This window comes from Sus scrofa, chromosome 12 (genome assembly GCF_054392235.1).
Source record: "Sus scrofa isolate SSC_HxYL_T2T_F1_AM1 chromosome 12, Sscrofa_HxYL_maternal_Yorkshire_Landrace_v2.0, whole genome shotgun sequence".
NCBI lineage: Eukaryota > Metazoa > Chordata > Mammalia > Artiodactyla > Suidae > Sus > Sus scrofa.
This window is the reverse complement of record NC_139394.1, coordinates 3,720,318-3,744,407: the sequence shown is the minus strand read 5'-3', so window position 1 is coordinate 3,744,407 and position 24,090 is coordinate 3,720,318. Positions and strand designations below refer to the sequence as shown.

Below are 24,090 nucleotides of genomic sequence, written 5' to 3'. Positions count from 1 at the left end.
ATACAGTCGGCCCGTACGGATTATCTATACATAGTGGTGTGTGTGTGTGTTTATCCCACCCTCCTAATTTACCTCTCCTCCACCCCCTTTCCCCTTTGATAAGTTTCTTTTCTATGTTTGTGAGTCTCTGTTTTATAAAGAAGCTCATGTATGTCTTTTTTGAGGTTCCGCACATAAGTGATCTCATATAATATTTCACTTATTTCTAGGATAAGTGAAGGGCCATCGTGTGGCTGCAAATGGCTTTATTTCATTCTTTTTTATGGCTGAGTAGTATTCCATTGTATGAATACACCGCATCTTCTTTGTCCACTCGCCCGTTGATGGACGCCTATGCCGCTTCCATGTCTTAGCTAATATTGTAAATTGTGCTACCGTATCTTTTCCAATTGTGGTTTTCTCTGGATCTATGCCCAGGAGTGGGACCATTGGATCATATGGTAACTCTGTTTTTAGTTTTATAAGGAATCTCCATACTCTTCTGTATCGTCCCTCTGCCAGTTTACATTCCCACCAGCAGCGCAGGAGGGCTCCTTTTTCTCCACACCCTCTCCAGCCCTTACTCTTTGCAGATTTTTTTCTTCTTTGTTGGCCACCCCAAGACATATGGAGTTGCCGGGCCAGGGATCAGATCCAAGCTGCAGCTGTGAACTCTGCTGCAGCTGCCGCAACGCCCACTGTGCCAGGCCAGGGATCGAACCTGCATCCTGATGCTGCAGAGACACTGCTGGTCCCATTGCGTGACAGTGGGAACTCCGTTTATAGAGGTTTTTTGTTTGTTTGTTTGTTTGTTTGTTTTTTGCTTTTTAGGGCTGCACCTGAGGCATATGAAAGACCCCAGGCTAGGGATCTAACTGGAGTTGTAGCCCCTGGCCTACGCCACAGCCACAGCAATGCCACATCTGAGCCACATCTGTGACTTACACCACAGCCCACGGCAACACCAGATCCTTAACCCACTGAGTGGGGCCAGGGGTCAAACCCACACCCTCATGGATACTAGTCAGGTTCGTTTCCACTGCGCCACAACGGGAACTCCTAAAGACTGTTTTAATGATGGCCATTCTGACCGGTGTGAGGGGATACTGGTAGTTTTGGTTTGCATTTCTCTAATAATTAGCCATGTCGGGCATCTTTTCATGTGCCTGTTAGCCATCTGTATTTCTTCTTTGGAGAAATGTCTTTTTAGACCTTCTGCCCGTTTTTTGCCTTTATAATTTTATTTATTTTATTTAATTAATTTATTTTTTGCCTTTTTTTTTTCTTCTTCTTCTTCAGACTGCACCCAAGGCATGTGGAGGTTCTCAGGCTAGGGATCGAATCAGAGCTGCAGCTGCCGGCCTGCACCACAGCCACAGCAACACCAGATCCTTAACCCACTGAGCAAGGCCAGGGATCGAACCCACATCCTCATGGATACTAGTTGGGGTCATTAACCACTGAGCCACTACAGGAGCTCCCTAATTTTTATTTCATATTGGCGTATAATTGATTTACTTTTCTGCCCATTTTTTGGATAGTTTTTTTTTTTTATATTGAGTTGTATCTTTCCTTCCTTCTTTTTCTTTCATTTATTCACTCAACAAGCATTCATTAATCACCTATTTATGGACACGCTGTGCTGCGACGGGTGTCCTCTGGGAGCTTGTAATCATAGAAACTTAGGGCCCTCCCTGCCCCATCCTTCTGAGAGGGGACTCGTTGCTTTTCTCCCCACTTTCCTCATTGACGCAGCTCTACCCACAGGGTGAGCCTTGATTGGTTTGAGCCAGTTTAAAAACATCTCAGCCCTTTGGTCACAGTAATTCAGGTTGTGTACCCCACTCGGGCCAGATGGGCGCCCTAGGATGTAAACCCTGCTTTGGCTTTAGCTGGCAGTAGATGTGTTCTTTGTCTGCTGGATTTGAACCTGAAGGTGCATACCTTTGGGGCTGCTCAAAGGTATCTTTCCACCAGGTGGGAGAGCCTGGGAGGATGGAGCTGGTTCCCAGGAGGCAGGGCCCCTCTCACGGCCACCGCGTGGGCCCCTGGACGACTCAGATATGGGAGCTGACCACCGCCCCTTGAGGTCTAAGCCGGGTAGAACTTAGTTTTTTGGGTACTTGCCATCCAAAGCATCCTGGCAGACAGTTCTCTGTATCCCAGGAGTCAGTCTCTCCCAAAGGCTCACCCACAGGGAGCCTGCTGCTGGGCGAGGCAGCCCCCTTCACTTCTGGAACACTCTGGCTCAAGAACGTATAAATATTGGAGTTCCCTCGTGGTGCAGCGGGTTAAGAATCCAGCATTGTCACCGCCATGGCTCGGTTGCTGCTGTGCCACAGGTTCAATCCCTGGCCTGGGAAATTCTGCACGCGGAAGGCATGACCAAAAAATAAAAAGAATTTTTTTAAAAAAAGGGGCTGATAGTGACCCCAGAGCCTCCATTTTGCTTTTCTGGACTGTCTGCCTTTGCTCACGGGTCATCTTCTCCAACGGATGTCTCCAAAGTCCCAGCCCCTGGAACTCTCTGCCATCTCTGCCCAGGAACGCACCCTGGGAAATCTTGCTTCGTGCCACGCCCTTCTGGGTCTCTCCAGACTCCCTCTGCCACGAGTGTTTTCAACTCCCCACAAGCTTGTCCTGCTTGACCCTAACCTGGCCTTCGGGACAAAGTCACAGGGACGCGATGGCACAGGTCACGCTGCGTGAGAGGTCCCCAGGGTGCTCGGAGAGATGGAGGCCTCCGAGAGGTCAGCGAGGGACCATAACTCGTCCAGGAGGCCGATAAACCGCAGGGAGGGGGCAGGACCCCCCACCTGGAACTGGGGGAGGAGCTCAGGCCAAAGGCTCGGTCCAGGAGGTGCACCGAGGTACCGCTGGGACACGGGGTTGGTAGATTCTGGACCCAGCGAGGCTTCAGGCTCCCGGACCACATGGGGATGGTCTGACACGTGGCGATCTCTCAACCACCACTGCGTGCGACCCCAGGACGGAGCCTCCCTCCTACAACGGGGAGAAGATCCCAGAAAGACGGCTAACCATGGGTCCTGGCCGGGCCAACGCCCCGCATGATCTTGGGGCTCAGCTGCCTGGATGGGGATGCTGGCCCTGGGCTGAGTTCCCGAGAAGCCCCGGGAGCAGCGCTCTGGGGACGCTTCCCATCCGTTGCAATTGGTACCGTTTTTGCTTGTTTGTTTGTTTTGTCTTTCGAGGGCTGCACCCGCAACATGTGGAGGTTCCCAGGCGAGGGGTTGAAGAAAAGCACATGCTGCTCTTCGCTTTTCGGGTGTTTGAAACGGTGAGGCGTCTGTCTGGAGCACAAGCAACGTGACGCGTGGATTAATATCGTTACGTGTTTTTGTGTTTGTGGGTCTCTGACCTGGTTCTTGGCACAGAGCACCTAAAACCCCGGTAATTTCCTAAGCGGTGAGAACAGCAGGATTATCTTTTGTCCTAATATTTGGTCTCTGACCCCGGTTCCTGACGCAGGGCTCCTAAATCCCTTGGAATTTCCTGGGCAATCGTCACCCAGGCGACTCTGGGTGGGGACTGGTCACCAGAAGGACCAGACGGTGATTAGAAGCTGGGGACGTGCGGCCCATCCCCCGCCCTCCGGGAAGGGAAGAGGGGCTGGAAACGGGGTTAATCATCACGGCTGCCTGTGGGAGGACGGCTCCAGAACAATCCCCAAAGTGCAGGGTTGGGAGGGCCTCTGGGCTGTGACCACATCTACGTGCCGGGAGGGTGAGGCACCCTGGGGGGAGGGGGAGGACAGGAGGCCCCTTGCCGAGGACCCGCTCTGTCCTCACCTGTGTACCTCTTCGTGGTGGCTCATCTGGGCCGTCCTGCGTCCTTTCTCCTATAATAAACCGAGTTCCGAGAGCTGTGCTGACGGGTGACGGGATCCAGAGGGAGGAGGACGTGGGAACCTCTGACTTGCAGCCAAGTTGAGCAGACGTGGTGGGTCACTCGGGGATCAAGCCCTTGGGCTCGGGCTCTGAGCGGGGGGGACAGTCTCACGGGCCAGAGGCCTTAACCTGTGGCGCTGTCTCCAGGTCGACAGTGTCAGAGTTGGGTTCAGCTATAGGACGGCCATCTGGTGTCACGAGAATCGCTTGGTGGGGGAGTGTGGTGGGGGCGGGAGCGGCAGAGGGGGCCGGGTGGCAGATGCTCTGCAGACACCAGGGGACCAGGGTAGACACGGGGCCACAGGTGGGACAAAGGGTGGCTCTCGGGCAACCTTGACAAGGGCGGGGGGGGACAAAAGCCAGCCCGTGTGGACCAAGAAGATGCTGGGGGGGCCTGGGGGTGGGAAAGCAGAGCAGATGCCGCTTCGTGGGAGTTTCTCTGCCCAGGGGGCAGGAAGGGAAGCTGAGAGCAGAGAGCGGGGTCCTGGGAGGGACCCTGAGCGGGGAGGTAGCCCAGTATGTCTGGGGTGGGCAGCGAAGGATGGAGGGACGAGACGGGGAGGTGATGGTGAGAGGGGAGAAGGGACAGTCCCTCTGGGGAGGGTGCCACCCGCTGGGGATGGACTGGGCTTTCTGATCATCAGTGAAGGAAGAGCCGAGGGAGGCGTGCGGAGAGAGGAAAGGTCCCTGCCCCCAGAACCAGCCAGGAGGGAGCGAGCTCCCGAGGGAGCTGACTCGGGAAAGGGTGTCAGACTCCCCGGGGGGGTCTCTGGACCCCCAGATCTAATCCGTACGTGACAAGAAAGCCTGTCCCTGGCCTGCCCCTCGGCTGCTTGCAGGAGTGGGGGATGGGGGGGACCGTGCTTCGGTCTGCACCTGGACCCCTGCCTCCTCTTCTGGGCGCGTTCCACTCCCTTAGCCGCTGACGGTGGCAGGCCTGGAGTTCCTATGATATTTCTGCCAAGAGGATTGGAGGGCTGTCCCCAGGGAGACCTGGGGCTCGGGGACCTCGAGCCTGCTTGCCTGGCCAGTGGGCCATTCCACTCAGGTGGAATATTCTTTGGGGAGACCTGGGGGACCTTTGGGAGAAGTGCTGGAGTCCCTGAGCCATCCCTGGCTTGCGCCCAACTAGTAAGGAGCAAAGGACAAGCCACTGAGTGGAAAGAGACCGTTGCACTGCGTACAGTTGCTGAAGCACCCAGATCCAGAATATGCAGACCTGTCAACAGCAGTGGGACAGACAGTGGGTGCAAAAGGAAAACGGGCAAAAGATTCCAGGAGTTCCCACTGTGGCACAGAGGGTTGGGGACCCGGCTCGTCTCTGGGGAGGTGCAGGTTCCATCCCCGACCCAGTGCGGTGGGTTAAGGATCAGGCATTGCTGCAGCTGTGGCGTAGGTCGCAGCTGCAGCTTCCCTTCCATTCCAGGCCCGGGAACTTCCATAAGCTGCGGGTGTAGCCAAAAAAGAAAAAAAGATTAAAGATCCAGCTCTGGTGCTGTCACTGCTGTGGCTCAGTCACTGCTGTGGCTTGGGTTCAATCCCTGGCCCAGGAACTTCCGTGGGTCACAGGCACAGCCAAAAGAAAGCCAACCAGGCGATTTTAATATTCTCCTTTCTGCTTCTCTCTGTGGTCCAGCTTTCTACAAAGATCATCTATTACATATGTAATTTAAAATAAAGCATCATTTCAAAGTCCATTGTCTCTGATTCAATATTTGCCCTTCTGGGACCCCCCCCCCCGCCCCCCGAGGAAATAACCCCACATGAAGGATGAGTGGTTCAGGAAGGACACGATTCAGTGGAGCAGATTCGAGGCTCCCCTCGAAAACCCTCCCTCCCCCACCCCAGCACATTTTCCAGGGGGAGGCCTGAGACCCCAGAGCAGGCGGTCGGTGCTGGGCCATCAGCCGCCTTGGAAACTGAAAAACAGTGGGCACAGCTTGTCTCCGCTGACCCAGCTGCCATGCTGTTTGCCAGACTCAATGACTTCTTAGATCTCCCCAAGAACTCTGTGGGGCAGCCACTCTTATCGTCCCCTATTTCAGGTGAGGCGTATGAAACTCACCAAGCATGTAACCTGCCACAACAGGGCAGAGCCAGGACTCGGAGCAGGCTGAGTCCCCCGTGTGGCCGGTCCAGCCTGGTCTCACGCCCTTGGGTGCTTCCAAGCAGCCATACATACCCTCTTCCTCCTCAGAAACAGAATCTTGGCCCTGGAGTTCCCATCGTGGCGCAGTGGTTAACGAATCCGACTAGGAACCATGAGGTTGTGGGTTCGTTCCCTGGCCTTGCTCACTGGGTTAAGGATCCAGCGTTGCATGAGCTGTGGTGTAGGTTGCAGATGTGGCTCGGATCCTGCGTTGCTGTGGCTCTGGTGTAGGCCGGCGGCTACAGCTCTGATTGGACCCCTAGCCTGGGAACCTCCATATGCCGCGGAAGCGGCCCAAGAGATAGCAACAACAACAACAACAAAAGACAAAAAGACAAAAAAAAAAAAAAAAAAGAATCTTGGCCCTGAGGATGAATAGGGATGGGCCTATACCAGTCATACCAACCCCTTCTTTTTCCAGGGATTGGTCCAGAGTGATCTTGAGACCCAGGCCTGCCAGTCAAATGCAAGGGGAGTGTCTCTGTAGGCTTCTGAGAAGTTCAAGGAGAAATATGTTTCGCTTGCTCCCCATTTCCTCTTACTCGGTGTACTGTCATTTCATGAGGGTGTGATGCTTGGAGCTGTGGCAACTGTACTGTGCCCATGAGGAGCAAGCGCTCCATTACTAGGGTAACTCAAAGTCTGGATTTGATTTCTCGGGATGCAAGACTTTCAGCACTAACACTGGAAAAGTCTTGGATGGTTGGTCACCCTAAATTGGTAAGATAGGCTACCAGGGTGTGTATTGTGTAATAATACACGGGGATGATATTATGTAATAACAATAAATAGAGCGTAACCTTTAAACTTGTTTTTGTTTTTTTTTTTTTGTCTTTTTGCCATTTCTAGGGCTGCTCCCGCGGCATATAGAAGTTCCCAGGCTAGGGGTCTAATCAGAGCTGTAGCCGCTGGCCTACACCAGAGCCACAGCAACTTGGGATCCGAGCCACGTCTGTGACCTACACCACAGCTCACGGCAACGCCAGATCCTTAACCCACTGAGCAAGGCCAGGGATCAAACCCACAACCTCATGGTTCCTAGTCGGATTCGTTAACCACTGCGCCACGACGGGAACTCCAACCTTTAAACATTTTATACAAATATCAAAATCACTTTTAAAAAAACACAAAAAAATCCTGATTGTCTTTATGGTGGAAATCTCTGTTTTTTATTTTTTTGTCTTTTTAGGGCCGCTCCCCCGGCATATGGAGGGTCCCAGGCTAGGGGTTGAATCCGAGCTGTAGCCACCGGCCTACACCACAGCCACAGCCACGCCAGATCCGAGCCGCGTCTGCGACCTACACCAAAGCTTACAGCAATGCCGGATCCTTAACCCACTGAGCGAGGCCGGGGATCGAACCCGCAACCTCATGGTTCCTAGTCAGATTCGTTTCTGCTGCACCACGACGGGACCTCCTCCTCCTTTTTTTCTGACATTTCTTGGCAGCTGAGTGCTCACTGTTTCTCTTCTTTCCAGCCCCCCTCCTTGCCTCCCTCCCCCCACAAACTACAAGCTCCAAGGACGGGGGCACAAATGGGACAATTCGGCTTCGCTCCATCCGTCTCAGGGGTCCATGGTCTTGGTTTAACCTGGGCCAGGAAATGAGGCCAGGCCTGCCCTGCCCGGCTGGTCTCCTTCCTGGGCTGGGGGCTCACGGCACCCTCCCCCCCACCCCATTTGGAGGCCCCAGGCCACCGTGCAGATTGAGATCAGCTGTCCTCGCACCCTGGGCCTGACTCAGCTCCTTATCACCTGTCCTGCCCCCGCGCCCCGCCCACCCTCTTCCCGGGAGAAGCCGCACAGGTGGGTGGTGTTTGTTCCTTGGAGACCCGGGCCCTTCTCCCAGCACTCCCACGGCCCCGCCAAGCGCGCCCCTCCCTCTCCTTCCGTGTTTTGGATGCTGGATGCTTTCTGGACGCCGACTGACTTTCTCAAAGATGCACCGGCCGAAGGAGGTGGGCAGGTAGGAGCCCCGTCCAGGTCACTTTGTGGACAGCTGTTGGGGTCATGGTTCAGGCCCTGGTTCCAGGAAAACATGCTGGCGTGTTGGGAACAGCCCGTCAGGATCTCCCCGCGACCCCTGGTCTCTCCCACTCCCTCTCTGGGCCTCAGGCTCCTCTGTGGCAGGAGGGCCTTGCCTGGATGCTACTTCAGGGCCCCTCGGACTGGGGGCAGGACGTGTCCCCGCAGCCCCCATGCCGCGTGCTTCCCCGTGGGGTTGGAGAGGGGCATGAACTGGCGTCGCCCACCCTGCCGGGCTGGGCAGGGGGTTCTGAGCCGGGCAGGGAGTGAGCCAGCCAAGCAGACCTGTCTGGGGTGGCTGCCCGTCTTCTAGGGAGCTGGTGCTGGAGGGGGAGGTGGCCTGGGCTTGGAGGCCACGCTGCTGGGTCTCGGTGGGACGGGAGCCAGTGGGCTTCCAGGAAGGGAAGCTAAAGATACCCCCTTCCCGGCACGGCTGGAACCCTGAGAGGACAGGGATCCAGTTCCCGTCCTGTTGTCACCAGGGGGCAGGGGGTGGTGACCAGGAGGGCCCTGCAGCAGCTGTGCTAGGCCAGGCGCTGCTGGGGGCCGGAGCCCAGGACCGGGCATCTATTGGCTGAGTCTCGGGGCCGGTGGGCGAGGTCAGGGCAGGGCCGGCGTGTTACTGGAAGCCCGGCAGCTCTGTCTGTCTCTCTGCCAAGCTGCCCACTGCATTCTTTGGCCTCCTATTTCCAGGCAGTGTCTGTATAGGTCTTGGCCCTGGCCTGCCTGGAGCCTGGTGCCGGGGCGTCCATGTTTGGGGATCAGTTGAGTTCTTATTTGGGACAGCAGTTGCGGGTGGGGGTTGCGCAGGTGGGCCGAGGGGAGCTGGGCTCCTGGGGGGCAAGGGTCCCCTCTCCCTTGCGCAGCTGTGAAAGCTCAGGTGACCTGGGTGGGGGGACTTCTGGGTGTGTGCGTGCATGCTGGCGTCCCACGTCTGCCCTAGTATCCGAGGGTGTACGGTGAGTGTGAGGGGTGTGGGCGTGCCCTGTCTCTTTGTGGGGGACCCTAGGGTGCGCTGCCTTCCCAGAGGTCAGCCCTCGCATTAGATTCAGGGTCTGCAGCCATGGTGGGGAGAGGCCGCTGGGGTCTGGCTGCCTGGTCCGTAACCCAATCGGCCCCAGGGGCGCTGCCTTGGGGCTGTCCCAGAAGGTCAAGGCGGGATCCTGTGTCCCACCCCCACGCCCACCAGGCGGCCCAGGGTCTGGTGATTGCGCCATGGATACCAAGAGGTCAATGCCTTGTGGAGGGTGGGGGGGTTGTTTAATATTTTTTATTGCGGTAACATGGACATGACATGAAATTTGCCGCATGAACCATTTGTAAGCGCACAACCACCGCCACCGTCTCCCTCCAGAGCCCTCTCATTTTCCCCAAAGGAAACGCCGCCCGTGAGACACCAAGTTCCCGTTCCTCCCTCCCCAGCGGCCCCTGCCGCCTCCATCCACTCTCTGCTCTGGGTTCAATCATTCTGAACATCCCGTCTTGAGTGGCATCCTGGAGCACTTGTCCTTGGGCGTCTGGCTTCCCCACTGGCCACAGTGTCCTCAAGATTCATCCATGTTGTCGCCTGTGTCAGTATCTCCTTCCTCTTTATGATGCCACTGGACTGAGGCTCCGTTGTTCGGATGGCGCGTGTTTTGTCCATATGCATTCGTGCGCCTTGGGTGACTCCCCTCTTGGCTCCTGTGAGATGCCTGGATTTTAATCCTGACCCCGAGCAGTCGTGGGGGCCTGGGCACATGACTGGGCGCCTCTGGACCTTTCATCGGTGACGTGGGGTCTGGATGAGCTCCCGCGGGCGGAGCAGCGAGCTGGGATCCGCCGTGAGCACGGGATCAGCCTGCATAGTAGGATCTGGAGCTGCATTGGCTGGGGGGGAGGGGCGGCAGTGGCTCCCCTTCTCACTGCTGGTACATGAGGGGAGTGGGAGTGACCTGCTGAGGATGCTCAGGTGGGTGGCGCGCAGTGGGGCTCCGTGCAGGTGGGACTCTGCCTGGGCAGTGAGCCCAGAGGGCCTGGCCGGAGCCGCGCACCCCAGGCTCTGTGGGGGACTCCCCTGCTCTTGCTGGCCTCTGTGCCCTCTCCTGTGTCATTCCTTAGGGCTCCCCCACCAGCCTCAGCAATCGCTCCTGGCGCACCTGGTTCTACCTGACACACCTGACCCAGGGGTCATCCCGCGCTTCCCTCTGGGATTCCAGGTCCACAAGCTCTCTCCCTGCCCAAATCCGGCCTCAGCATCCTGCCGGACCCTCTTCCAGAAGGAGGCAGACCTTTCCCAGGACCTTGAGCCCAGGGCCTTCTAGCGGGCAGAGATCTGACTCTCCAGCTGGCTCTAGGGGTGCTGCCACCTGCCTCCTCCCCACTGCAGCCAGGTCGGGCCCGCCCCGAGGAGACAGCAGGATGGTTCCAGGAAGCCTGTGCAGCCAGAGACGTGAGCCTGAACTCCCCGGATCAATGGGGGGAAGGCTGGTGGCCAGCAGGCTGGCCAGCCGTGTCAGGGCCCGGGTCTCCGACACCTCTGGCAGGGTTTCCATGCCTCTCCCGGCCTCAGCCCCACAGCCTCTGGCAGCGTGAACCTCCCCAGACCGTTGCCTTCCCTCTCCCCTCCGCTGCCCCGGCTCTCAGCCCAGGGAGGGGGCCCTGGATGCAGGAACCTTGAGGCAGCCACTTGAGGACATGAGAGTGGCATCTGCCCCACTCACCGTGGGACCTGCGAGCCCACTTCCTCATCTGGGACAGTGAGGACGAGGGCACCCGGTGTGAGAGTCATTCGGGGCTTAACTGGCGCTCACAGTAGATATTAACCCCCGGCTCCCTCCCCGAGGGACGGATGAGCTTACCTGCGTGGAGCGTGGTGACCCAGAAGCTCGGAGAAGGAAGGTACGCAGCAAAGAGGGGCAGTCTGGGTGGGATACCCCTCCCCGGCCCCTTTGGGGGTCCAGGTCCCCACTGGGAAAGAAGGGCTGGGAGCTGTGTTTGTCTTCAACCCGCTCATTCCCAGAACCACTTAAGGAAGGCGCTGAAGAGGCCTCCCCCTCTGGGCTCTGGGTTGTGCTCTGAGAACTGCTCCCCTAACTTCAAGCACCCCAGCTTCCTTCCATAGCCCCCTCCAACCCCAAGCGGGCGTCCCTCCTTGTACGGTGGCCAGTGCCCAAGACTGCCCCAATGACCTGCCTCCTGCTAAGCACGCGCCCAGTCCCCCCCCACACGGATTCAGGCCAGTCCGTGTGACCCGTAAGAGATGACAAAGTGGCAAGGTCAGAAAGCATCCCCTCTTCCGTTTGGGTCTCTGGGCTCGCTTGCTCTCAGGGAAGCCGGTCAGCATCCCTTGAGGTCGCTCAGACCACCCCACAGAGACGCCCACGGGAAGAGGAACTGAGGCCCCCCGCCAACCGCCGCATGAAAGAGCCACCCTGGAGGTGGACCCCAGCCCCAGTCCAGCCTTCAGGCGACCCCAGCCCTGACCGCATCTTTTTTTTTTAAATTAAATTTTAATGGCGTATAGCTGATTTACAATGTTGTGTTAGTTGCAGGTGTACAGCAAAGTGAGTTACTTATACATATAAATATATATATATCCATTCTTTTTCAGATTCTTTCCCATGTAGGTTATTACAGAATCCCGAATAGAGTTTCCTGTGTAGGCCCTAGTTTGTTATCTATTTTATATATAGTAAAATATATAAAATATGTATAGTAAAATATATATAGTAGTGTGTATATGTAAAACATATATCGTAGTGCACATATGTTCATCCCAAACTCCTAATTTATCCCTTCCCGTGTTTCTCTCTCGGTAACTGTAAGTTTGATGTTGCGATCTCTGAGTCTGTTTCTATTTTGTAAATAAGTTCATTTGTACCATTTTTATTAGATTCCACATATAAGTGATATCGTATGGTATTTGCCTTCCTCTGTCTGGCTTCGCTTAGTGTGATAATCTCTAGGTCCATCCATATCGCTGCAAATGGCTTTATTTTGTCCTTTTTTATGGCTGAGTAGTATTCCATTGTGTATATACACAACATCTTCTTTATCCACTCCTCTGTCAGTGCATACTAGGTTGCTTCTGTGCCTTGGCTATTGTGAATAGTCCTGCAGTGAGCATTGGGGGGGGGTGTATCTTTTTGAATTATGTTTTTCTCTGGATATATGCCCAGGAGTGGGTTTGCTGGATCATAGGGTAGTTCTATATTTGGTTTTTAAAGGAACCTGTATACTGTTTTCCATAGTGGTTGTACCAATTTATATTCCCATTGTACAGGTAGGAGGGTTCTCGTCTCTCCACACTTTCTCCAGCATTTGTTTGTAGACTTTTTTGGGGGGTCTTTTTAGAGCTGCACCCACGGCATAAGGAGGTTCCCAGACGAGGGGTCAAATAGAAGATGTAGCCACCAGCCTACTACGCCACAGCCACAGCCACACCAGATCCAAGCCGTGTTTGTGACCTTGATTGTAGATTTCTGACGATGGCCGTTCCGACCTGTGTGAGAGGATACCTTGTTGCGGTTTTGACTTGCGTTTCTCTAATAATTAATGACACCGAACATCTTTTCATGCGCTTTTTGCCCATCTGGGCGCTGACCGCATCTGATCACTGTCTCATGAGGGACTGCAGACCCCCCAGCCAAACCACTCCCAAATTCCTCGCCGGCAAAACCGTGAGTGATACCCGTTGCTTTGAACTACCAAGTTAGAGGGAGTTGTAATTCTGCCACCGTAGTCACAGACTTCCCTGGAAATTGCCCCCTGACTCAAAGAGAAAGGGGTTCTGGCCTTTATTCCCTCTGGCGCCCCTTCTGACATCTCGGACCTCAGCAGGACGCTGCGGCCCCTTTCCACGCAGGATAACAAATTACCACCCATCTAGTTCCATGAGGTCAGAAGTCCGGGGACTGCTAGGCTGGGTCCTCTGCTGGAGACCTCACAGGGCTGTGAGCAAGGTGGCCGCTGGCTGTGTTCTCATCTGAAGGCTCAACCAAGGAGGACTCGGCTTCCGAGTTCTCTTCGGTTATTGGCAGAGTTCACTTCCTTGCAGCTGTGTGGCTGAGAGCCTGGGGACTTTGCTGGCTGTTGACTGGAGGCCACCTTTAGTTTCTGGGGCCACTGCATTTCCTCCATGTGGCCGTTCCTGACATCAGCCCAGCAGGGCGAGGCTCTCACTCCAGTCTGTGAAGTGGTGTCTTACGTGACATACAGTAGCCACGGGCGTGACGTCCTAGCCCCTTCGCCAGATTCTGCGGGTTGGAAGCCAGTCCTAGGTTCTACCTATACTCAGAAAGGGGACATTATTCCAGACCGTGATGTGTTAGGGTCACCTTAGAGTGTGTCCACGTCAGTGACCCTAGCTGCTGCAATGCCTTTTTTTTTTTTTTTTGGTATTTTTAGGGCCTCACCCATGGCATATAGAAGTTCCCAGGCTAGGGGTCCAACTGGAGCTGTAGCCTCCCACCCATGCCACAGCCACAGCCACGTGGGATCTGAGCCACGTCTGCGACCTACGCCACAGCTCACGGCAACAGCGGACCCTTAACCCACTGAGCGAGGCCAGGTTTCCAACTCACATCCTCGTGCATACTAGTTGGGTTCATTAACCACTGAGCCACGACGGGAACTCCAATGCCGGATCCTTAACCAGCTGTGCCACAGCGAAATCCCACAGATGCTCTTAGGGGTTTTCTCCTGCTGGAGTCTTTCTGGCTCTGGGGTGGGGGGGGTCTCTGCTCCCCATGACACCAGTGCTCTGATCTCAGTTCAGCTAAGTCTGGTTTCTCAGGAATGAGGCTTTTCTTCCTGGTAAGATGCAGCAGTCCCATTTGAATCGTGCATGTTCACTCACTTGACACAGCTCTAACCCAACTCCGACAAACTAACAACTCCAGTATGACAATTGAGCTTGCAGTGTGGCTGATTTAAGTATTTTACTTCAATATCTTCTTTAAGTATCACAGCAACCCTATGTGCAGGTGTTATTATTGCCATTGCCTATACTTTCTGAGGCACAGAACATGTGTGACTTGCCCAAGGTCGCTCAGCCAATACCTGTTAGGATTGTGTCCCAAGGTCACTCGGCCAATACCCATGAGGACTGTGTGAAGCCGCGTCATACTGGTTTAAGCAGTTGGAAGGGGGTTATGTTATTGGCTCAATGACAAAAACACACAGGATGAGAGCTGGGCTTCAGGCACCACTGGATCCAGCAGTGCCACCTGGTCACTGTCTCTCTCCATCTCTCTGTTCTGCTGGCTTCACCCACAGGTAGGCTCTCCCTCGTGGTAGCACACATGGCTGCAGCAGCCCTGGGAAAGGTCCACACTGGCTGGCCTTGGGCCTGCTGGGGTCTTGTCTCCCTGCTGTGGCAGGACTAGCGAAGGTATGCATATTCTAATGCGGCCAGCCTGGGTTGTGCACTCCTCTGGGGGGTAGGGGTGGGTCAGCCCCATCAGTGAGCCACAAAGACAAGAATGGTGAAGTGCATTCTGGGGGGTGCTTCTTCTGAAAGAAGGGGAAGGGATGCTGGGCAGAGACACCAGAGGGTCAGTCTGGAGGCAGAACTGGGGTTCCAGGCCAGTTCTACCTGACCCCAGGGTGGTACTGTCGTCCCTGAGCCTCTGGGGCACCTCCAAGGCTGCTATCAGGGACCAGATGCCAGCTGTGGCTGGGATGCTGTCCCAGGACGCTGACTTTCAGTGTTGGAGTCAGGGGTGGCCCACGAGGCCGTGGAGCCTTTACAGAATCCTGGGCCCTGGGTGGTCTGCTTTCTCTCCCCACGGTGGAGAAGCCAGCAGGCAAACTGAACTCAAAGCAGGCAGGTGGCTGCCGCCAGCTTCCCCACGACCCCCGGTTACCGTTCTGAGTGCATTGGGGACAATGTGTACTTGGTGCTTTAACCCCCACAAGAGCCCAGAGGAAGGAAATATCACCGGCCCCATCAAACAGGGAGGAGACTGAGGCTCCAGGAGGTTGAATCGTAGCTCACAATCCCCTGGTCCTGGGTTCACGCCGCCTCACTCCCCCACTCAGAGGAGAGACGGTCACCCCCAGAGCTTCCTCTGCACATCCTGGGCACCTCCTGGGGATCCCTGCCTCCCCTGGGGTCTCCTTGGTTTGTTTAGTTGACATCTTTGAGCCGGTCATATAGCATATGGTTCAAATTTCAGGTGGGAAAAGGGTTGGCTGAATAATGGGCCCCCAAGGGGTCCATCCCCAACCCCGGCAGCCGGGACTATGCTGCCTTACTTAGCAAAAGGGTCGTTGCCAGTGTGACCAAGTTAAGGGCCTTGGGATGGAAGGCGACGTTGCGTCATCTGGGTGGATGCAAATATAATTACAAGGTGGCACGAGGTCAAGGAGAGATGAAAAGATGCTGTCTAAGGGCTGTGAAGATAACAGTGTCTTAGCACAGGCTGCCATGATAAAATGCCACAGACTGCAAGGCTTAAACCACAGATATTTATTTCTCATGATTCTGGAGACCAAAAGTCCAAGGTCAAGGTCTGGCCAATTCAGTTTCCTGTGACAGCCCTCTTCCTGGCTTGTAGACTGGACCCCTCTCTTCTCCGTGTCTTCACAAAGCAGAGAGAGAGCCAAAGAAAGCTGTCTGGTGTCTCTTCTTACAAGGGCGCTAATCCCACCAGGAGGGCCCCACCCTCGTGACCTCATCTGACCCTAAGGCCCCACCCCCAGAGAACATCCCAATGGAGGTTAGGAATTAGATGGGGACAAAAGCATAACCCCACAGCATGGCCCATAACAAAGGCCCCATGAACCGAGGATTATAGGCAGCCTCCAGAAGCTGGAAAAATCAACAGGACAGACTCTCCCCTGGAGCCTTCAGAGGAGCACAGCCCTGTAGATGCATCTTAGACTTCCGACCTAGACCTGTAAGATAATAAATTTGTGTTGTTTGAAGCCACTAATTTGGGACAGCAGACGTTAAGAAACAAAGACACTTCAGCCACCTACTGACCCTCCCAGAAGCACCCAAGATTACGGCTGGGGTTTTTTGTTTGTTTGTTTTGTTTAGCTTTTTCTAGGGCTGCTCCCGCGGCACATGGAGGTTCCCAGGCTAGGGGTCCAATCGGAGCTGTAGCCGCCAGCCTACACCAGAACTACAGCAACACGGGATCCGAGCTGCATCTGCGACCTACACCAAAGCTCACAGCAATGCCGGATCCTTAACCCACTGAGCAAGGCCAGGGATCGAGCCCAAAACCCCATGGTTCCTAATTGGATACGTTAACCACTGAGCCACAGCGGGAACTCCCAACAGCTGGTTTTGAATATTTCGTGCATGGATGTACTTGGTCACGCACACGCGCATGCACACACACACACACACAAACTCTCTCTCTCTCTCTCTCTCTTCCTCCCCCCAGCATAAATCCCAGCACACTATGTACTCTATTCAGGCCAGGCCTGTCCTTTAGGTCACTGATTTCTATATAGCCCCTCCTCCCATGAGCACCTGCTGCAGGCCAGGTTGGGTGCCAAGCCTGGGATGGGAGATGTCCCAGACATAGCCCTACCTTTGAGGGGGTGTTGAGGCACTAAATATAGCCCACTAGGGCTGGGAGGGTGGAAGGTGAGAGCCACTGGCTCCCATTTGCTGCTCAAAATTCACTTTTGGCCAGAGGCCAGGGCCCCGGGGGATGCTAGGGGGAGGCAGAGGGCAGGCGGGCGTGATTATACAGGGCCCTGTGAGGAGTCCTGGCAAGGTGCCCCTTGATGGGTGGCCACCACATGAATCAGCACAGGCGATAGAATTATATCAACCAGACCCACACCCAAACGAAGGCAAGTAACACTGGGGAAATCAGAATAAAATGGACAGATTGCATGAAGCCCGATGTGCTGGGTATGATATCGGACATATTTTTGTTTTTTGTTTTTTGTTTTTGTTTTGTTTTGTTGTCTTTTTTTTTTTGCTATTTCTTGGGCCGCTCCCGCGGCATATGGAGGTTCCCAGGCTAGGGGTCTCATCGGAGCTGTAGCCGCCAGCCTATGCCAGAGCCACAGCAACACGGGATCCGAGCCGCGTCTGCAACCTACACCACAGCTCACGGCAACACCAGATCCTTAACCCACTGAGCAAGGGCAGGGACTGAACCTGCAACCTCATGGTTCCTAGTTGGATTCGTTAACCACTGCGCCACGACGGGAACTCCCGGACATATTTTTGAAAGTGTTACCATTGGGGGAACTGAGCAAAGTGTTTGCAAGGTCTTTCTGTATTATTTCCTACAACTGCCTGTAAGTCTACAACGATCTCAATATAAATTTCCATTATTTTTAGTACGAAAGCTGGGCTTAGGGGCTTCTCCCCTGGGCTCATGGCTCCCCAGGTAATGGGGGCTCCCCTCCCACCACAGCAGAGCTCCTTCAGAGTCTCTCCAGGATTAGCCTGTGACTGATCCACCAGGAGCTCTCTGCAAAGGTGGTATGAGAGACTGAACGAATGCATGAATGGATGGGGAATGAATGCATGAAGGATTGGTAAACGAATGCGTGAACAGATGAGTGAATGAATGAATGCATGGATGGCTGGGGGAATGAATGAGTGATGAGTGAATGATGCATGGATGGCTGGGGGAATGAATGAGTGATGAGTGAATGAATGCATGGCTGGATGCATGAATGAATGAATGGCTGGAAGCATGCATGAATGAATGGATGGATGCATGAATGGATGAGTGAATGAATGGATGAGTGAATGGATGTGTGAATGAATGCATGAAGGTGAGTAAATGAATAGGTGAATGGACCACTCCAGGCAGGAGGCAGTAGGCCTGAGGCAGGAGGGTTAGCCTGCTTGGACCTTGGAGCAGGACAGCACCTTGGAGAATCCACCCACATGCCTGGCCTGAGACCTGGGTCCCCCTCAAAGGAACCCTGCCTGCAACATCAGGGGACTCGGATCCCCTCTCTGCCATTTCCAGACCCCCCCCCCACGAGGTGAACTCACAGTCCACAGTAATGCTTCTCACTATCCCACCCCAAACACCCCCAAATGCCCCCAGCCCCGGGCTCCCGATCCGACCTGAGGATCGCTGGGGTCTCCAGCCTTGCTGCCCTCCCTGCCAAGCAGGCCCCTAAGCCTGGTGGGTCTGAGGCAGTTGGGGGTGTGGGGGCGCTAGGCCTCTTTCCCCATCAGGTGAGCAGAGAGCCACCTGGGGGAGGGGGGAGCCCTGAGCTGGGCTGAGCAGCCTGAGCATCCTACTCTGACTGGGCTGCCTGGCCCCATTAGGACCCCCCTTTCTGTCTTCTGGGGAAGGAGCAGAAACTGGGGGCTGACGCAGGCGGCCTAGTAAGAGCAGAAGGCTGCCTGGTCTCTTCCTGCCTTAGGCCCCAAGGAGAGGGAGGACCTGCTGCCCCTCCTCCAGTCCCCTGTTAGACCCCCGAGGGGATGTCATCTCTGCGCCTTCCCAAAGGCCCAGGTACCCCTGTCTTCCACCCCATTTTTCTCCTCTCCCTCCTTCCCTCTCTCCCCCCACCAGCCTCCCAAGTCAGGGGTGGAGGCGGCTGAGCTGAGCCAGGTGGCCCAACGGTTAAGGATCTGGCGTTGTCACTGCTGTGGCTCAGGTTCGATCCCTGGCCCAGGAACTTCCTCATGCGGGGGCACGCCCCCCCCAAAGGGGAAGTCAAATCAGAGGCCCCCTTTTAGGAGTTTGCTCTAAGGGAATATTTGCTGATTACTCGCGCCCGTTTTAAAAAGCAACGGGGGGGGGGGCGCGTTGGCGAGTGAGGGGGATGGGAAAAATAGCTAAGGGGGAGGAGCTGGCTGGTTCAACTGCGGGTCGGGGGTCCTGCCCGCGAGGCCCACACTCGGATTTGCTGTGTAACAGTAAAAGTGCTGACTTTTGAGGGGTCTGCACGCAGGGTCCTGGGGTGGGGTTGACTGGCACCCTCATTTTCCAGACAGGCGAGGAGGCGAGGTGACTTTCCCACCGAGAAAGGAGTAAGGGAGCCACCCCTGCGATGGGCCCTGCAATGGGGGCGGCCTGGGCCCACGCCGCTGCGCGCAGAGGGAGGAGAGCCGGGCGCGCATTGATCGCCGGTGTAGACGCAGCGTCTCCGCGCGCCCGCGCTCGCCGGCTGTCGGGAACTCGGGCCGGCTCCTCGCGCGCTTCCTGTAAACGAGCTCCGGGGCGAGGAGCGGCTCGGTGGCTGCAGCCCGGCTGGGCACCGCGGCGCCCGCGGGCTGCCGCCCCCGCAGGGCCGCCCTGGACGGTCAACCCCAGGGGATCCGGCGCGGGGCGGTCGGGAGGGAGCTGGCGCGAGGCCACGGGCGGGGACCCGCTGGGGAAGCCGTGGGGCGGGGTGTCAGCAGCTGCGAGGCGAGCCCGCCTCCCTTCCCGGTAACCTCGCGGCCACCCCGAGGGAGGTGGCGCCTCGCCAGGCAGGGGGCGGGAGCCCGGCCGCAGCCACGCCCCCAGAGGGTGCAGGTGGGGCCCGGGTCCCCAGAGGGGCGCGGGGGGGGGGGTGATGCGTCCGGATGTAGGAACAACCCTTTCTCTGCTGCCTCCCAACCGGAACGCCCGCCTGCAGGCACAGAAATGTTTACTGGGCACCTACTATGCGAGAATCCCCGGGTGCAGCCGACTGGGGTGGGGCGCCGTTTCTCCCCTTCAGGAAGGAAGTCGGTCCAGAATGTATGGACAGACTCAGGTATAAACCTGAGAACCTCCACTCCTAGGTTTATAGATTAGGTACCACGAGCGTTGACATTTTCAAAGGATGAGGTAAAAAGTAGAAATAGAGGTGGTTCCTTTCCATCTGCCAGTGGCTTGTCTTGCACATGTCCCCCCTTTGTGACCAGGGTTTAGTGGCTGCCTCAGGGCTGGAGCTGGAGTTGGAGAGGACACCCCGACGGGGGTTCAAACCATCCTGCCCACCCGGCCCAAGGCTGGCCCTGGCTCCCACTTCAGCAGAGGGTAGCAGATGGAAGGCTGGTACACTGGGAGGTGCTCTGAGGTCTGGGTTCAAATCTTGCACCTGCTGCTTCTCAGCTCGGTGACCTTGGGCTCTGTAAACTTGCAGGAGCAGCAGCTCCCTCCGGCCCAGCAGAGGGCCTGGTTGGCAGGCTGCCCCCCATTGGGCTCTGCTGCCAGATGGGCCTCCCCCGCCCCCCAGCCACCCTAAATGGCAAAGCAGTTAGAAAGCATATCCCAGTGGGCCAGACAAGGTCACTTAGACAGTATGAATTTAGTGCATGTCTAGCTTAGGGTATCGTTCTGGTGAAGGGTAATGGTTAGTAAAATCTATGTCACCAAACTGAGGGGCTTTGGGAGAGGAAGGGTTCAGGAGGATTGGTGAAAGAGGACCAAAGAGTCAGTCGATCGGTTAGTCAGTCAACAAACACGAACTGATCATTGGCTCTGTGCCAGTCACTGTTCTAGGCAATGCTCAATTAGGGCACTCACTCTGTATGTAGCCTGGGATCCTTTGCAGCCCTGGGTGTCCCCATCAGGGAGCACTGGAACCACCTTCAGGCCAGGGCTGAGGGGCCCCCAAGAGTTGCGGGGAGGCCAGGCCCAGAGCTGAGGTGTGGTCCCCCCTGGGCGGAGAGTGACTCAGGACCCGCCCAGCCTCCCCACTGCCTGGGTTTGGTTTGTTTAAGAACAAATTAGTCACGGAGCAGGCAGCTTTCCCGAAAATAAAATGAGAATCCCCAGGAAACAGGGAAAATTGAAGGCAGGCGGGTGAGTCAGCACGTGCTGCCCCCAGGGCTCCACTTTCCAAAAGGCTGCGCCCTCTACCCCTGTCCCCCTCCGCCCCTCCCTGTCCCCTTCTCCTGGGACACTGACTTTCACCTCCCGTCTCAGTGCATCCAAGAGGCACCCCCAGTTGTCCTCCTCCTCTCTTGCTTTTTGCTCTCATCCTCTCCCCACTCTCCCTCCTGCTCCACCGCCTCCTCCTCGCCTCCCGCGGAGGCTGCGGCCTCACGCATGCGCACTCCCTCTGCATCCTCCGTGCTGTCCTTCGTTCATACTTTCAGAGAACCTTCCAGGACCCGGCGCCGTGGGCCGGAGGGGAGAGAAAGCCTCGTCCCCCACGCGGAAAGGACACTCCTGCTAGGAGACCTAAGAGGATGTTACCCCACGCCCCGTCCCCCCACCTTCCCTGCTCCCCTCCAGTCACTGCCTCTGCTGGGACAGGCAGAGCCCAGCCCCGACCCAAAGGACGAAGCCTCAGTTGCCTGAGGCCTTCATTCCAAGCTCTCTGTCCCGCCTCCCTCCGGGTCGGAGCACGGAGGGGGTGGGTGGCTGTGCCTAGGAGGCCCAACGCAGCAGGGCAGAGAGCCTGGGAGCATTTTTCACCCCCGCCCCTCCCTGTGCCCAGCAGCAGGGGTGAGGGCGAGCTGGGCTGTGTATTGAGGGATGGGCTCTGATCTACCTGTTTCCAGGCTGCCCATCCTGAGCCTCCTGTGGGAGGAGGAGGCCAGGCCTCCCCTTTGGCAGGACTCTGCCTGTCCTCGCCCATCCAACCCGGAGGGCAGCTGGAAGGTTCCGGGCTGCAGGAGGGGGATGGCATAGGGGAGCCAGGCACCTGGCCCCTCAGGACAGTGCCACCTTGCTGTGGCCCAGGGTCTGTTGGGCCAGAGCAGGTGAGACCCCCCTCCATTAGAACAAGTCCCTGGGGGGCCGGGGCGCCTCTCAGTGTGGCTCTGCCCATGGCCAGGGCGCTTCCATCCAGTCTCTCCCCACCCCCACTGCACCTCCTGGATGGAATCTGTGCGGGTCCCCGGAATGCTGTGTACCCAGACCCCTCTAAGTCACTGGCCCCTCAGGAGCAGGGAGGCGGCCCCAGACCTGGGTCACAGGGCTGGGCTGGGGTCTCCTGCCTCCCTGGTCGCCGTCCAACTCTGTCTGCTGCTCTGGATGAATAATTCAGTTGTTCGAATTACAGTAAAGAGCTATTCCGCTTCCCTTCCCAAATCGTTAAGAGCTGCTACAAGACGCCTTGGTTCTTCTAAGGAAAGTCCCTTTCCCAGTGCAACTGGGCCCTGCGGGCAGCGGCCCCGGTCCCCCAGTCATTCACCAGCATTAGACAGTCATGGTGATTGCTGGTGGAGGGTTTTTTTTTTTGTTTTGTTTTGTTTTTTTGCCATTTCTTGGGCCGCTCCCGCGGCACATGGAAGTTCCCAGGCCAGGGGTTGAATCGGAGCTATAGCTGCCAGCCTAAGCCAGAGCCACAGCAACGCAGGATCCAAGCTGTGTCTGCAACCTACACCACAGCTCAGCTCACAGCAACGCTGGATCTTTAACCCATTGAGCAAGGGCAGGGATCGAACCCGCAACCTCATGGTTCCTAGTCGGATTCGTTAACCACTGCGCCACGACGGGAACTCCCATGGAGGTGGTTTTAATCTCGCTGCACCAGATGGATTGAAGTGTGAGCTGCCAGTTCCTGGGGGGCTTGGGGGAGAGGGGGTGGCAGGGGGAGGCGACTGAGTGGTGAAGCAGGTGCTACTTTGGAAAGAATCTGGGGGAGCTAATGCTGACCCCACGTCCGCGTGCAGGCCCTGGAGGGGATTCAAGATGCAGGAGGGAGCATTGCAGGAACCTGGAAGGCAGGAGCACAGGCATGAAACCAACTGGATGGTGTGAGTGTGTGCACATGCAGGCACACACATGAAGAAAGTGTGCTTGCATATGTGTATATCCACGTATGAGTGTGTGTTACACCCACAGCTGTGCATGCAGCATGTGGATGCACACGTGCATGTGCACAGGTGGGTGCATGTACACACAACAAGTGTGCGTTATGTGTTCGTGTGTGCCTGCACGTGTGTGGGTGTGTGCACGGGTAGGAGCATCAGCGAGTGGCTGGGACTGGAAGTGGGTGGCTCTCAAGCTGTCAGGTCTGCTCTGTCTCCAAGCTGGGAGAGTTGGGTGGGGAGATGGGTGGGGCTGGACTTTGGTGGCCCAGTCAGGTGACTTTCAGGCAGGCAGGGGAGGGGCTTAAGGAAGTTTGGAGAGAGGGAGGGAGGAGTGGGAAGGGCCAGGGTGGGGACCTTGGTTGGAAGAGGCCAGCGAAGAGTGAGGCAACATCCAGGGGCTTGAGAGTTCCGGGTTCCAGGGCCAAGGAGGGCAGATGGTGAGGCTTCCCTGGGTGATGGAGCCTGATGGGTGTGGGCTCAGAGGAGAAGGCCTGAGACCAGGCCTGGAGCCTCAACCCTGCTGATGGAGGTGGTGCTGCTGCAGCTGGGGGAGGGGCAAGAGCCAGGAGGGCCGAGGCCTCAGGCTCCCCCTCCCTGCAGCTTTGGTACGGCTTCTGGGGTCCAGTGGCATCAGGCACTGGGCAGCAGGAATCTCCGTCTGAAGCCAGCTCTCCCCGTCTAACTGGAGGAGTCTGTTCTCCGCAGCCCGGTCGGGATGGACTCAGCCCATTCCAGCCACTGCCTACAGCTTGCACCTGACTCACTGGCTTCTACCTGGGCAGCTGCGCAGTTGCCCTCTGTGGGTGTCTGTCCCCTTGGACAGGGACGTCCAATGCATGGGCACAACGCATGCGTTAAAGGCCCGGGAGAGTGGGAGCGGAGACCCCGCCTCCCTTCTCCCCTGCGCTCTCACCCCTGCCTCCGAGGTGGTCCCCCAGCTCCAGGAAACCCAGAGAGACTGAGGATCGGGTTTCTAGGGTCCCTCTAACTGCTCCCAGGGGCTCTGGGGGTGGCCTCGGAGGGCTCGTGCTTAGGCCCTGGCATCTAGAAGGGAACCCAGGACAGAGGCACAAAGGCAGCTCCTGGTAGAGCCTGCCCCACCCTGCCCCCGGCTGTGCAGGTCTGTGTAGGGTGATGAGAAGCCCCGACACCATCCGGTGAAGGGCCGCCCTGCCGCCCCCCATGAAGAGGAGAAACCTCCCAGCACCCCCTTCCCTGCCAAGGTCCTGTCCCACTTCTCGCAGTCATGCAGCCCTGAGGGCGCTGGGGTGGCAGAGGGCACCGCCGTTCCCCAGCTCGATGGCGTGTTTGCCTGTAGATGCCCAGGGTCCCCTGAGAGCCACTGTGGTCCTAGCCTCTGCGGGAGCC

General features: G+C 56.8%; 1 long non-coding RNA gene across 1 annotated transcript; it reads right to left on the bottom strand.

Moving 5' to 3' along the window:
- Positions 1–1,452: 1,452 nt before the first annotated feature.
- Positions 1,453–6,094, bottom strand: LOC110255951 (uncharacterized). The gene is made up of 2 exons (XR_014820644.1): positions 3,789–6,094; positions 1,453–3,290 (listed from the first exon to the last, which is right to left on the bottom strand). It is a non-coding gene; the product is annotated as an uncharacterized LOC110255951 (long non-coding RNA).
- Between the last annotated feature and the right edge of the window lie 17,996 nt (positions 6,095–24,090).